The sequence below is a fragment of the Psittacula echo genome (genome assembly GCF_963264785.1).
Source record: "Psittacula echo genome assembly, chromosome: 2".
NCBI lineage: Eukaryota > Metazoa > Chordata > Aves > Psittaciformes > Psittacidae > Psittacula > Psittacula echo.
The window spans coordinates 123305207-123322066 of record NC_137737.1 but is presented as its reverse complement, the minus strand read 5'-3'; the positions used below and the strand labels follow the sequence as shown (position 1 = coordinate 123322066).

The 16860-nt window shown below is 38.3% G+C and overlaps 1 protein-coding gene across 1 annotated transcript in view; it reads right to left on the bottom strand.

Annotated features, from left to right (window-relative positions):
• NKAIN3 (sodium/potassium transporting ATPase interacting 3) overlaps positions 1-16860 on the bottom strand; it is a gene marked incomplete at both ends in the record, with an annotated part of 363381 nt that overhangs the window by 190427 nt on the left and 156094 nt on the right. The window lies entirely within an intron of this gene.

Genomic DNA, 16860 nt, shown 5'->3' with positions numbered 1-16860 from the left:
GTGAGACAAAACACTTGACATTTTGTTATTTGCACCAGGATTCCCCAGACTAAATTACATCAGAATTCCGAAACTATGGTTCCTGGGTGTAGCCTTTGTCAGCGTTGTCAGTACACTGATATCTGAAGATAGCTACTAGTCAAGCTACTAGAAGATCATACAGATCTTCTAATGAAAAAGCAATTGGAAAGAACTTTAAGAAAATATTTGCAAAATACTCATATAATACAAAAATACCTCTACAATCTCAGACAAGTTTTATTTTATTCTTGTATGCTGGAAAATCTAAGTCTTGTCAATACTTACTTAAATACAAAATTTGTCTTAAACAAAAGCTCACCTAGGCTTAGCAAAGCCATGTGAACCTTGCTGTTGTTACTGAAGTACCATCATGCTCCCTCCCTTCCCCATGTCTGTGTTTTCTTAGACTCAGTATCAACTAATTTACTACCAATTTTTGAAAATCTAGTCTGTTGTTATAAAGATACTAAATTCAACTTTCTCAGCAGCATAGTTGTTGAAGTTTAAACTTGGTTCAGTATTTCTCCAGCTGTAGCAAGACATTTTTGAGCATTAAATAGAATCCTACTGAGAATCAACTGACTTTCTGTGCTTGGTAGAATTTATTACACAGCTACTTGATTTTACTACATTGTTACGAACCCTAAAATTTACTGAAATATGTACTTAAAATATTTATAACTGAGTCAGATGGAATAAGCATGGCCCTATAAATACCAACCGAAGTATTAGCATATGTGGGTATTTCACATAAACCATTTCATTTTACATGTAATGACCAGATTCAATTCTCACCTACAAGCAGGACTAGGTGCTGTTCAGAGCAGAATCCAACTTTTGTGTATAAAAACTGTCCCTTACGCCAGTCATGAAATGGTCCTATGAATCACATTCCCTATGCAGTGGTTAATAAATACGATAAATCTAACCAATTACATGAACAAAGATTGAGTCATCAACTTAGAGCAGCTCCTCTGCAATCAGGGAAGTTACACTGACTTTTATCAGATAAACATCTGGCACATTTATATAATGAAAAATTATCACTCAGCAATGTTAAAATGATATTATCCTACCTTAACAAAATTATCTTATCGTTTTCATGCTGTAGGTAAGGGGTAACACAACTCCATTTGAGTGAAGCTCATGAGGCATTAACTATCTCCTTGCTTTTGTCACACTTGGCCCTCTCTTCTTTTAACTCATTGTCCGTCTGTGTCAACCTGTTTTCTGCCCTAGGTATGTAAAAGAACTACAGACGTTAATGAACAAATCCAGAAAAATACATATTTTACACGGACTTCAGATGGAGTTTCAGTACCTAATGGTGTGGTTGTCACCTTCCTGGAAGTATGTGGGCAACCTAATTGGTACACAACAATAGTGACCCTGATGTCATTCTTGTAATGTCCTCACCTTATAGTAGATTCACAAGCATCACAATAATGGCCTAGCCTGGACTTCACCAAGGACACCTCAGAATGACATGCTTTTTCTAATGTGCTCCCTCCGGCAATTTATGTGATCTCATGTTTGGGAATACGTCTGCGTGTAGCTTCCCTAAATCACAGGATACATCACACAATACATTACAAGGGTGCTTCAAATCCCATCTGTAAGATTGTAGAGTATTTCAAAAACACCTTGGCACAGGCAGAACTCACAGTTTATGGCATTAGCAATGATGCACCAAGAGTCCTGTCCTGTATCATTCAGGAAAGCATTTATGACTTCCATGACCAGAGCCAGAGCCTGGAGATCCTGCAGGGTCAGGAAGGCACCTACATAATTCTCATATCACCGTTTTTCAGAGACAGTGAAAGGGCTTTCTTCCGGAAGCTCCTGGCAAGTGAACAGAGGATGGAGTTGACAAATCAGTTGAGAATCTGCTTATTAGCCACCTCTGCCCTGAGAGCCACTAAAACTCTCATGTAGCCTAGGTCTTCACCAGCAGCAATAAATTTGAGTGTGTCCTATAACACTCCCAGCACTGAAGGCAGCTATCTTAGGACTGCCTCCAGTAAAGTGTCCTTGGCTCTGAAACAGGGCAGCAGTGTGCAAAACACATACCTACCAACTCAAAATGGTCCCTGGGCATAGGTGAACTGCCTGGGAAGACCACTAGTCTTGGATAACATAATGGAGGAGTCTAACAGCTCACTAGCACCCACAATGGAATGCCACCTCCTCGTTTCTTCACCAGGCACATGAGAATTTGCTGGTGTAGAAAGCACAGGACTTGACTGGGGTGGCTATGGAGGAAATTAACTTCACACAAATGGTTTGCTGCAAGAGATGGCTGCCCTTAGACATTTTACGTAGTGTTGAAACACCTAGAGCTGCCTGAGGGACAAAACCTGCAGCACAGATACGAATTCTGCAGCACAGATATGAATGAAGATGTATAGTGTGTGTCCCTTCTTAAACTTGTCCTTAGGAGCAATTTTCAGAGCCATGTAGCTCTACACCTTAAATGCCTGAAAGATGTAGTTCTACAACATCAACAAACACAGCCACTGCACTTTGCCATCAGACCCATGTTAACAGGCTTGGTACTCAGCTCATGCCTAAAATGGCTCAGATACAAAGTCTTCCTTCATGTATATATCTCTGATATCTGCCTTGATATCTCTGAACATGTCTGTTAGGACTGGGCTCTGACAAAACAGCACAGTGGCCACAGGTATCTTCCCAAAGATGATTGCATAAATGTGTATATGAATGGTAGATAGACATACACATATAAAACATAATTAGTCTTTTTATAGATTACTGTGATAAATGCACCCACTGCAAACAAAAAGAAATAAGGTTCATTTTCCTCTCCTGCTGCCTACTGAAACGTCAATTAGGATACTAAGGGGGAGAGCTTCTCCTTGAAGCTGTGTCACCAGCCAAAAAAAACCCAAAATTAGTGAGTCAAAAAGAGAGCACAAGCAGAAACATGAGCCTACAGCCTACTGCTTATTGCGCTTATCTGGGATTGGGAGTTTCTTATTTCTTGCCTACAAGGCTCTTTATTTTTATATACAGTGACAGCACGTAAACCACCAAAGGAGTCCGGGCAGCAGGATGCCAAACATACAGCACCATTCCTTGCCCACTAACAAGAGCTTTCACCATCAGGCTATGCAGTGAGACTGTCCTGTGCAGCTAAAGTCTCATGTATTTTGCTCTTGTCATCAACAGAGTATTTGTCTCACCCATAAAGACCACAGAATACATCAGTAGGGGAAAAAATCTAAATAAAAGAAAGAGGTAGGAGGCATGTCTATCCTGCTCAAATTGCTACTCTTTTTCTAAATTACAAAACCTTCTTGCAGACAGTGCTGATAGAAGGTAAAAACATAATAATTCATGATAATGGCAGAGAAAACATACTAAGTTCTTTTTTCTTTATACCATGAGCAATATGCACTGAATACAGAAAGCATGTGAGTGCTGCTGTTCTTAAATCTAGTATTTCACACAACAGAGTCCCCAGGCAGAGGTGAAGGCCATAGACTTTTTAGCTTCATGCAAATGAATAAAAGCAGTCCCTAATTCCACTTTGTGATTCAGGTAATTCGCTGCACAGAAATAATCAGAATAAAGGGAGGGAAACAGGTAGCTGTGCACAATTACTGGCTATTTTTACACAGAAATGAAGATCCAGTACTGTCTGTGTTTGCACAGATCCAAAATCCTAGTAGCCACAAGTGGCCATCAGACTAACCTCTGCCATGTGGTGCAGTCGGAAATGAGCAGAAACCGTGACGGATAGTTTCACTTGGAGCTGCATGCATGTGAGTACTTTGAAATGTTCTCACCAAAACCATTTTGATAAAGAGGCTGTTTTTCTCAATGAGAAATTTTCCCACACAAATTTCTGCTTTCATTATCATTTTCAGATTCTTCTGCAAACAGCCAGAACACCTGAGCACTGAAGGCAGTGTTAGCTGGCTCCACTTTTCCTGTTGCTAGAAGGCATATATCAACTTGGTAGGTCAGAGGATTTCAAGGAGAGAGAAATGGGCTATTCTTGATGTGACTAAGGTCCTTTTGGAGCTTACTGTCATACCTTTCCTGACAAACACATGTTTGGGAGAAGCTGGCACCTCCACTACTGGAGATAACTAAGACAATAAAATTTGGGAGTGTCCATCATAAATTGTTGCTTGATACTGTTTTTTAATGATTAACATAGAAGTGGAATTAAAACCCAAACCTTTCTTGAAAATAAAAAAGAAAGGCTTTAGTTTTGGCAAATTCAATACTGGGGTCAGTTTTTAGTGAAACCTATGTCCAGTTGTGTGAAAAATTTTCATAAGAAGTTATAAAAATCTATAAAAGTTGATAGGAAATAACATTTTCTTATAACAACACTTGGAAAAGGAGACATAGTATTTCTTATTACTGCTGCCAAGGGAGCGCTCAGTTATTTAGTCACCATCAGCATGAACAATCTTGTAATGTAAAGTGCACAACACAGGAGACTAGGACTAGCAGTAAAGTGCTCTAGTGGGGCTGTATCAGATCACTTAATGAAGATGTGCCACATTTGTCTTGTTCTTTTACTTCTTTGTTTCACTAAGTCTGTCAAACATTCCCCATGTCCCCCTTACTACAGAGTGCAAGGAGAAGGTACTAAGCTACAAGACTGGGCTGCATTAAAGTCACACAGGCTGAATTTTCCCTTCTGGCCATGCCCCAAGCCTTTTTGTGTTAAGAGTAGCACAAAGTTCAGGAAAGCTAATCTGTTTCAATTTTGAGCTTCTCCACCTAAATGGATCAACCAGATGTCAGCACATTTGAAGCATCCTGAATACAAGACATAGGGCAGCTGTATCCTTAATGCCTCATGTGCTGCTTATGGCGAAAGAGTAACAAAATAAAATGGGAGGCAGCAATCAGCAATGCTGCATAGGGAGTACAGAAATAAATCCCACAATAGTCCTAGTCAACAGATAGATTAAAAAAAAAAACAAAAAAAAACAAAACATTTTTTGAGAGAAGACTTCAACAAATGCCCCCTATGGAGTAAACGCCTCCTCCAAATGCTCGGGTCCTGTTACACTTCAAAATAGGTATCAGAAGCTGTCTGAGTGATCAGACACCAGACTAGAATTACAAAGTCAATTTTCTCTTCTGTCAGAAATCTCATGTATAACAGTCAGGTTTATATTTTAATGAAAAAGCTTTTATAAACGGCAGGTTAGTTTGAGGTGAATAACTACATCTATATCCATCCAAAGAGTTACTAGATGAAGAAAAAGAGCTTTCATCTGTAACATATAATTTTAGACAACAAAAGACCTAAAAGTGGCTTGATATAACTATAAAAACATCAAAATGCTTAATTTAAAAATAAAAGCTTAATAGATATATACAGATATAGAAATATCTGCAAATTTGATATGCTATAAACTACTGAGTTTACAAAATTAGGGAAATATAATCTACTCCACATTTGATATGCAACAGCTGCTTCAATTTGTCATGTAAGAAAAATATCCATTCTACCTCTAACAAACTTGTATTCAAGAAATAATCACAATATTAAATATTTAATAGCTGCAGAGCTATAAAACTTTATAGTTTTGACACCTTGTTTTGAAATAAAAACAATTTAAAAACTAGGAAAAAAAGACACAAATAATTATGACTTTCCAAATAGACACTGTTTCCCCAGGTTTTGAAAATAAAAATCGTATACAAAAAATTGGGACTGCAAAAATTACAGTCCAGAGCATTCACATTCAAAGTTCAAGTCAGGAATTATCTGAAATATTTGAATTATGCATGCAAGTCTCAGAGGTGGCTGATGCTGCTAATAATTATTATTCAGGAGAATAATAATTATAATATATAATAATTATAATAATATTATATAATAAAATATATAAATAAATAAAAATATATAAATATATAATAATTATAATATATTATAATATTAATTATAATATATAATAATAATAACTTCATAGGACAAGTGCCAGGGCACAGCTCATCATCCATACTAACTGCTGTTCATAAGGATAAAGACATTTTCTCCAAAACTCTCTGCTGCATCTTATGGTCATAAATTTAACCTGTGGCTTCAGAAGGAGTTTCCTGGGTATGATGAACCTCTGAGGAAAGTTGCTCCTTTTACCATTGCCACTAGTTTCCAACATGCCATGCTGAAGTACAGATGGTATGGTCCAGTTTCGTTGATGCAACTTAAAAAACTGAGCTGGTTCCCAAGCATCCTCCAGAAAATTCCACCTGGAGCTTTAAGTGTCTTCTGTTCTGAAGTCCTGGGACAGTTTTGCTGTATGTAGCAGAGCACTGACCTTTCTCTCTCATCCCATCCCATCCCATCCCATCCCATCCCATCCCATCCCATCCCATCCCATTCTCTTTCCATCCTTCCTTCTTTCCTTCCTTCCCTCTTTTTTTCCCAGATCACTGCATACCTCCAAAAAGCTGTACACCAGCACAAGAAAGAGGGCAATGCCTAGGCAGGAAAAGAGCAGTGGAAGCCATTCATGCCACCCTGTAGCCTGAGTACTCAGCTGGAATAGAGCAGACCTTGGATCAACGTAATTTTTAGCACTAAACACATTTGACTTAAACCCTGTATTCACATTCCAGTGCTCTTAGGCACATATTTCCTTTTTCTTGCCAGACGTTCCACTGAGAGAACATTTTTGTAAAACCTTGGGGAAAGTGCACAATGTTCACATCACACTTTTCCATTATTTTGGAGAATACACACTTTCTAATTTAAGGAAAAAAGATGTCAAAAAGCTACCAAAATAGCCTGGAAAAAACCTCAGCATTGGAGAGTAAATGATTGACGTGCCAAACGCTAAAATCCAGAATTTCTAACAGAAAACTAACACATGAAGCAAGGAGAAGGTTAAAACAAACAAACAAAGCATAAAACACTTTTTACACACATTTTATACTCTTGCTGTAATTTCAGAATTTTACTGACACTTTTGACTTCAGTAAGAAGGAATATAAAATCTAACATGGGAGAAATGCCAGGTTTGTAACAGACGGGAGAAGATTTAAATCTGAAGTGGAAGGGTGGCATTAGATAACTGCTCTTGGCTTAAGAACACTCTAGGAAGTGACTGTCCCACAGCTAAAGGTTACAGCCTCCTTACCTACGACTTACCAGCTTTCAAAAGAGGCTTCACAACCTGAGAAGAGTATATATAGTCTGTGTCACAATGAAATGCTAAAATTTGACTTATATCACTTCTTTACATCTTTAGCGACTGTTAAAGCAATCATTTCACCACAGAGGAGATTCCCATTAGATTTTAATGATCTGAATTCACTTGTCTAGGTGAAATACTAGCTTTTGGGTGGTTTTAAGAGGCCAATCCCTTATAACAGTTCACTAAATACACTTATAAGATTATGTGGCATGAAGGTTATTGAATTTCAAAGAAGGTTCTGAGTAAATCGATAATATTTATAGCAAGTTTGGTTTCATGGAGCAAAAGAGAAAATGCTAGCTTTCTGACAAGTAAGTGTCAAAGAAGAAAAAAACCCTGATGATCTAATATCAAAAGTTCCATGTTAGTCAGACAGATAGGTAATTGACTGTCACTTGGGTAGCTGTAATACTGGACAAGTATAATGCAAAATAAATAGAAAGGCAGGTATGAAAAAATATTCCTTCTTTTTAAGCCATACTATGTTGCCTTTCAACAATGAATGTTACTCTTACTCAACTATTCAGCTCCTGTGAAAAATATTCAGAATTAGATAACAGTCTTTATACCATTCTCCTAAGTGCTTTAGAGAAGAAGTTCATTGGAGGATGATGGTAGCGATAGCACATAATGTTACAGAAGACATCATATTTTAGCAAAATAATTCAAAGTATTTTAATTGAGGAAAAAAACCCAACTATCCCTCATCAGTACTTTACCAGCAGTTTTTTGAAAACTGCTTAAGGAAAAAGACAGGTAAGTATTGCTCAATTATTTTTGAAAGCTAATAATATTGTCCTCATATCTCAGAACCATCCACCCCTAAACGAGTGGCAAGAACTTAATCTCATCTGAGAATCTGGTCCATAGCTTAAGGAGAGATTGTAAATATCAGATCTTGGAAATCTATAAATCATAATTATAAGATGTTGAAAGGGTTCTCTTTCTTAGCTCATTTTCTCCACATCTTAACAAATATATATATGTTTTATATATATATATTTGGGGTTATATATATATCTTGGGGCTTTTGGTTGATGAGAAAATGAACATGAGCCGGTTTCAGTGTGCGCTCGCAGCCCAGAAAGCCAACTGTATCCTGGGCTGCATCAAAAGGAGCGTGACCAGCAGGTCAAAGGAGGTGATCCTGCCCCTCTACTCTGCTCTCGGGAGACCTCACTTGGAGTATTGTGTGCAGTTCTGGCGTCCTCAACATAAAAAGGACATGGAACTGTTGGAACAAGTCCAGAGGAGGGCCACGAGGATGATCAGGGGACTGGAGCACCTCCCGTATGAAGACAGGCTGAGAAAGTTGGGGCTGTTCAGCCTGGAGAAGAGGAAGCTGCCTGGAGACCTCATAGCAGCCTTCCAGTATCTGAAGGAGGCCTACAAGGATGCTGGGGATGGACTCTTCATTAGGAACTGTAGTGATAGGACAAGGGGTAACTGGTTAAAACTGCAACAGGGGAAGTTTACATTGGATATAAGGAGGAAGTTCTTCACTGTAAGGGTGGTGAGGCACTGGAATGGGTTGCCCAGGGAAGCTGTGAATGCTCCATCCGTGGCAGTGTTCAAGGCTGGGTTGGACAGAGCCTTGGGTGACATGGTTTAGTGTGAGGTGTCCCTGCCCATGGCAGGGGGGTTGGAACTTGATGATCTTAAGGTCCTTTCCAAACCTAACTCTTCTATGATTCTATGATTCTATATATATATTAATATCGTGATGGAACATTATCAGACAGTCATAGAACAAAGGTAATTCTTAACAGAAAAATGTTTTCCTGATTATGTGCAGTAAAAAAGCCTTTTAGTAATGTGCAGGAAGCTTTTCAGTGATGGATATGAAGGTGTTGTGCACTTCCACCAAAACTGAGCCCAAGCCTCAGGTTCTGTAACAGATAAAACTCCTGCAGAAGTCAAAAGAAGCTCTGACTGCATGAAGGTGGCAGGACCTGGCTCATAAGGGCAACAGTAAATTATTTAAGAGTCTCATTAGCATGGAAGGAAGAGTTCATCAGTATTTATTCTGCAGGCTCGCCTGACTACAGTGATATAAAAGGTGACATCATATAGTCTCTCTAACCAGAACACTATGGGCGCCAGTGTGGTACACCCAAGCCTGACTGTTGAATCTGCACCAAAGACGACACTACAAATATGCAGTTCCAGTCTATGGGTAGCCAGAGTAAGGAAGAAGCCAACTATTGTAATAAAACTCCGTAGCACCAACTCGTTACAGCACAGTGATTTAAGATTGAATTTCAACCCTCCAATGAAGCTGCAACAAATCCCAAGACACTAAAGTCAAGCCCCTTGGCTGGTTGACCTATACAATCCTGCAAACAGCCGGAATGAATGTGCTTATAGTGGCATTTAAGACTCCATTGGTTGTTTCATTTAAATGCCAGCATACATACAGCAAAAGACAGTGTAAGAGATGGGCATAGGTTAAAGATCTTTAAAGATTTCTAGTTTATTATGAATGATAAAGTCCATGTGAAATTAATCTAGAGAAAAGGGAAAATCAAATTAAAATCTGTCTTCTTTGCAATTAAATCAAGCTACATATGCGGTGGCTTTAATCCAAAATGAAGTTCTTATTTGCCACACCATTACATCCTATCATATTTTCAAATCCTAAACTTTCATAACTGTAAGGTTGTGGGGGTTTTTGTTTGTTTGGGGTTTATCTTTCATTTATTTGCACATTCGAACACATCCAGTAAGTCTATGTACCTTCACAGGCTTTCTCAATCACTGCTTAAGAAATGGTGGAGTAAAGTACTTACTGACTAACTAATGGTAGTGAGAAAGTAACATGTTTACTACTACTTTGAATTCCCAGGGCATAGTAGGTTAAGACAAGGAGGTAACTGGTGATGCCAGCACTTGATAGCAATGATACTTACAGCCCCAGATCCCTGTTAGGTTCTGACGATTGTGGTATCCAGTCCCCAGAAAAAAAGAGCAAAAAAGAAAAAGCTGAGAACATTCACTGCAGGATCTGCACCAAATCCATCCCCAGCACAAACAGGCAGACTATGAGTGTGTGAGGAAAGAGAGGCTGAGATGAGCACTCATCACAGTCATAGGTCCTCTGACTTCATTGCATATGGCTTTGACAAGAAAACTCCCTAATACAGGATTATTTCATGTTGTGGCATAAAATAAAGTCTTTCCCTATTTACAGCATAGCAGCAACGTCTCTTGATCTCATGAGTTATTTGGCCAAGAAGGCTTATGGGGAGGACAAAGGATGCTCTCGCTACTTCCATGGGCTGAAAAGGCTATTTATTTTTTTCCTTTGATGAGAGGAAAAGATACTGAGTATTGAACTGACCTGACTCTCTTCTATAGTCTTCTTCACTGTTGTCCTTTTTTTCTCCCTTCAGATCTCTGTCTCATCCCCACAAGCAGCCCAGCTCACACCATTGAGGGAAGTGAAACTGTTCATGACATTATAATTGAGCACGTCAATTTACACTGATGTTAAGACAAACTGAAGTAACTGAACCAACTGAACCTAAGGCAGCAACACTTAAGAGCAGACATCCAAGCTCATTATTGAAAAATAATAAATATAAAGATGTTCTTTGTTCATTCTTCTGTATAATCAAGAATACTTGAATACTTGAGTTCTGCCTGCTGTATGCTGAAATCCTACAAACTGTCAAAACATAATGCAGGATCTGGACTGGCATTTACCAGCTTCCATCTCCTAATTCCTACATGTCCAGGTAACTGGCTGGATGTGAGCTACCAGAGGTTCTCCTTTGTACTGGATCTGTTTTTTTCTCTTTCAAGTACCATATTTTAGTATCAAATATCTAACCATGCAGCCTGGACACAGATACAGCATACCATGAGCATCCTCCTGCCAGTTGCTATCAACAAAAAGTAGGGCATCCGTTTTCTTTTTCTAACCTCTCCCACTAAGGGAAAGGATAGGATTGAATAGCAGCATGACAAATTATTTGTTTTATCTAAAGCAATTAATCAACAAAGTTTACTGTAAGAATAACTTCCAATAGGGGACTAGATTTTACAAAGGTTTCCGCATTGTCTCGCAAAGCTGTTCCTGCTTCTGTGAAGAAAAGAAAAAGATTTTGAGCTCCTCAGGGCAGTGAGAAGGGCATGTAGCAAGCTCACTGCCCTGAACTTCAAGAGAGCAGACTTTGGCCTTGTCAGGGATTTGCAGTTCTGGTGTCCTCCACATAAGAAGGGCAACTTTTGCGTGGCACTAACTGATAATCTATAATTCACATGAGAGAGAGAGATGTTATGATCTGAATGAAAAACAAGTATTTAGAAGCAGAGATGACTCCTTTGAAACTCAAAATTATACATAAAACACTGCAAAAGTTCTTTGCATGTGATATATTTGGAACTCTTTCTTAAAACAAGTATTCAAATTGTTTAATTTTAATATTTCTAGCATGATTTGAACAGAAATTAATTCATTTCTTGTTGACTCACTTCCATTTGTCTTGTTATTTCCATTTAATCCTGTAACTTCTGGGTTTTGTCCCTTGAATAACCTCTCATTGATAAAAACCACACATTGAGCAGTTGGCCTGTAGTGTTTTGAAAAAGTTTATCTAGCCTTGTCCCTGCAAATCACAGATGCAGCAATTATCTCCCTTTACCTTCACAGTTCTTGCCACTCTCCACTAGCCCAACTGCTGGTATTTCAGCATTCACTACAAAAGAAGATAGTTGGTGATATCCAGTGGAGCTCTCCATTTATCTCAGCAGTGTTCTTGCTATTTATTCTATCAAACACTCTCCAGCAGCTCTATTGTCCATCCCTAAGCTCAGCCAGCAAACAGAGGTACCCAAACTTGTCAATTGTCTCTCAAAAGGCTAGGAACAGAACAAACAAGATGAGGAAAGCAGGGGGCTACTAGAATGTCATGAAATACACTGATGCTATTCAAAGGCTAGAGGTAATTATCCCTAATTATCTAGAGATGCTCAGCAAGATTACGCAGGGAAACCGGGAGAGACTGGTGTGAATTCATGCAATATAATAGATTCCAACAGTACAATATTTCTCCTTTGGATTTCAGGGTATTGATCCCAAAGGTTTGTAAAGTTCCCCAACCATTTGTCAGCATATCATCAGAAGGAGGTGTTTGTGTTAACGCTACATGTGTAATGTTTCTATACAACTGAGGTAAGAATCAACAGCCTTAATTATTTGTAAAATATCATCCTTTTATGCTATGCTTTTCTGAGCTGGAGCACAATAATGTATCCTCCAGACTACATGCACTGCATAGGGCATTTATGGATAACAAAAATACCAGAGTGAGTGTGCTGTATGAAGGAGACCTTATACTCCGTTTCAGATATAATCCTTACTGTAATAGATGGTGTGCAAATACCTCTCTGCTATCATCTGAAACTGTACAAACTGCCCCACAGAAAACACAGATACTGGGTGGCTTTACAGAAGATCAATGTTAAACTTAATGAATAGGTCTTGAGTGCTAGTAGAACAAAAACAACGGAACGGTTAAGATTGGAAGGGACCTCTGGAGGTCAGCTGGTTCAAACACACTGCTCAAGCAGGGGCACCCAGGACTGTGTCCAGACTGCGTTTAAGTATCTCCCAGGATGGAGATTCCACATCTCTGGACCATGCTCGGTCACTATTACAGTAAAACTGTTTTCTTTTTCAGTGACTTTCAGTATATGATTTCTAATAAACTCAGTATATGTGCTACGACAGTATCTGTGGAAAAGGGGTAACTTTGTACAAATACAAGACACTCCAAGGCATGTTTCTGTCTTCAAGATATGCTATTTTTATTGCTGTGGCAGACCTGATGATAGTACTAAATCAGGATGAAATTTATAAACTTCAGTAAGGTAGCATTTCATATGGAGGACAAAAGGAAACAGTAACAAATAAGCTAAGTTTAGAGCAAAGGCCCTGGCAAAACTGATGCAGTCATACCAGCATCAGAACCTGAAACTCTCATTCTCAGCAGTAATCCACAAATGAATTTGTGGGGTTGTTCAGGAATGAGCTACAGGATGCCATAAATGAATGGGTAGAACTGCCAAAATTCCGCCCCCCCCAGCTCTATGAGATAAAGGAAGATCTTTATGAGTGGAGCATCACAGCACTATGCATTTCCTCCATAAAATCATGGTGTTAACTTAAGCAAAATGAATGTTAGATGAATCAGAATCTGACTAGAGATATTTGCAGTGAAGAAAAATGTAAGACCAACCAACCGATTGGTCAGTGAATTAAACATAAAATAAGCATTGAGAAGTAAATGTACCTCAAGCATCTGTAGAAGAAGACAGCATTGCCAGCTGCATGGTTAAAAAATATTACACTTGGGAAAAGCAGTTGCTACCAGAAATCTCTAGCATTTGCTATGCCAGGGACTACAGGGCACAGTGAGAATTTTGGATGATAACATCTAGACATATTTATTATGCAACTATTGAAGTTTATATTAATGACAGCACATGCAACTGAAACACTGCAAGGCTGTTTGTCTCCTCTATGAACAAAACATCAAGCATGCCTTAGAACATTATCTTGACTAGTTTTCTGCAAAGACATAAACTGCCTGCACATGGCTTCCAGTGCTAGGAAATATTCTCACCCACTCAATGAATGTATGGCTGGAGAGAATATCTCTACCAAATTAGGCTTTTCGAAACTCTGTATAGCTCAAGTCTTTCAAGAAGTTGTACTATTTATATGATGGCAGATTTTTGTCACTGTGGCACAATCACCTGTTTTTCGGTAGAAGCAGGGTTGTGGTCTTGAAATTTCAGTATTACTACTTGATTGCACGATTCAGGAAAAAAAAAAAAAAAGAAAAAGGGAAATGAATCAGAAAATTCCAAACTCTTATTTGAACACAAATACTATCAACAGTGAGAAAATGAGATGAGCAAAGTTACAACTATCAAATAGGTATGTTTCATCATTAGTAATTTGTGTGAAGGTCTTACCACTGTGAAAGTCACTCTTAAAAGTTAGTGAAAAGAATTGTTGAAAAGGCCAAGTGGATAAGTATGTTACTTGCCTTCCTTTCTTACTCACATTTTATCTACCAAAAACAGCTGGATTAGAACAAAATATGAAGGGAAGCCTTTAAACCTGGGGAAAAAATCTTGCTGCAAACCTTCTGCCTCATTTAATTTTACTGTTCAAGTTCAGAAAGGGAAAACCGTGAAGAGAAAATATAATGCAAGGTATCACTGTGAATACCAGTAACCACAATAGGAGGTCACATGCTTATACATCCAGTAAGTTTCAGTCACTGCAGGCTTATTTATTCCAGCTTCATCTCCCTGGTGAGAGACACCTGTTTTCAGCAGGACTAAGCAATCAGTCTGTGAGTTTTCAGACCTCAGGGAAGGTGTGTTGTAATCTCTGTTCTTATCACTGCTGGAATAGGCAAAAAGACAAGGCGAGTCTGCCTTATCTGATGTCATGGCAAGAAATGATAAACATTCATTATCTTGCAGGAGCTCCTGAAAATCCACTGTCAGAAGAGAAGCCTTTTTAATCCAGTGATTCAGCAGATGGGAGTAATACAGAGGAATCTGATACAATGAAAACCTACCCTATTTCTCCATATGAGGTATGCCCCCCATATCTCTGCTGTTTGATATCTTTTTTAACTTCGGAGTTGGAGAAGCTGCAAGCATGTTCAAGCATGTTTATTCCTGCTTCCACCTGAGCTGTCATGTCTCTTGTTTCATTTCATTCGCTGTAATGCCTTCTTTAAATACTCAGACGTCATCTCTAGGACAAGCTGCCCTCTAAACCCACAAGTCTTTCATTTACTTCTTTAGGACCAACAGATCTCCTGTGTGCACTCTGCTATAAACTTTTAGCAGCAATGATTGTTGCATTTCTGTGTCACTTGGGGTATATCTTGCCATATGGTGAACTCATTATTTCTAATGGATTTCTAAGGTTCGAGGTAAACCATTTACAACATCAGCTCTTGGTGGCCTTATGTTTGTCAACAAGTTTGGATTCCAAAAATGCAAATATCTAAGTTATGTTCTGCTATTTAATGCTCAACAGGGTAACAAACAGATTATTTATTCAGAAATATGCCATGACATGCACACTTTCACTGCTAAATTTATACCTTACAAACCTTTTATTCCTGGCCTTAATTACGGGTTAATGTCTCTCTGGTTTGCTCTAGGGCTCCTTTGAACACAAAGAGCAATGGTGAATTTTAATGACTTGCCTCTAGTTTCACTGAAAAACTAAAGTAAACCACAGGACCCTGGAAAGGTGCAGTTTATATTGGGTTTTGTGCCCTTTGCACTCTGCCACCCTTTCATCCCTTATCCCCTACAGGAGAAACGTGGGGAACAAGAAGCAGATTCATGCTCCAGAGTCAGCTGCATTGTGTGCTAGGAAGGGATAAAACATTTCTTACTGTAATTCTTTGGTAAAACAGTTAAACCATAACCCTTTTTGGTTGCAAATGGGCATTATATTAACATTGCCTTTTCATAAAGTCTGTCAAAATCTCCCCAAAGTCCCTGTATGTTTCTCACACTCTTTTCCTAAAAATTTGAGCACTGTTACAGATAGGAAAGTAGATTATCTAAGTATTTTCTCTGATCCAGTATAGCCATTCTTATGTTCTTGAATTCCCAGGAGTAATTTATTGCAATCTATTACTATTTGAAAGGCTATTGCAATTCAGTGAGATGAATAAAATATCAACTTTTATCACTGTCTTATGGCTACTTACAAAATACAGTGAGAGGTTGACACCACTACCTTAATTCTCTGCCATAAACTCATCATATTTCCTTCATTATAATGTTATAATATTATATAATATATAATATTTAATAATATAATATAATATATATATAATATATAATATATTATAATTCTTCTACAAAAAATCACAAGACTGCTGCTCCAATTGAAATGCACTTCATATTCAGATGAAGACCTGGAAGCATGCAAAATATTTACCCAGAAAAAAGGTAACTTCCCCTATGCTGAAAGAATAAGGACAAAGTCCAAATTCACTTTCTCAAATGTAATTCAACTTTCTCATGGTAGCTGAATTTTAAGAGCTAAACATGCTTAAAAATACCATGCACAAGAGTAGCCCCAGAAGGCTTTTCATTTTCAAGCACTTCCACATACTCTCATACCCTACCACTGGTAGACAGTAAATACATAGAACCTGTTTTTCATGCTGTAAAAACACAACTCTGATTTGCTGCAACACAACTTTCACCTTTTATTTCAAGCTTATCTCAAACTGTTGGAAGAGAAGAAAACCTTTCACAACAAGAGTGGTTATGCCTTTGTGCCACAGGCACATACGTACACCACAGAGAGCCCAGATGAGCCTACTGGGGTTCTTTCCCTTCTCTATTTGGTAGTATGGATGTTCCCTGTGTTTTAGTTCAACTGGCATTTGTAGGAACTTTTACTAGGCTTCCTGTTTTTAAGTTCTACGATTTTAACATAATATAAATAAAGAGGATACATATAACTATTAGTTATATTGCCTATTCTGCAATGAATACCTGTTTAACCCAGTAAGATACCCATCTTGCTTCTATTTTTCTCCAAAAGCAAACTGATTTATTCAAGTGAAGAATGAATAGGAATAAT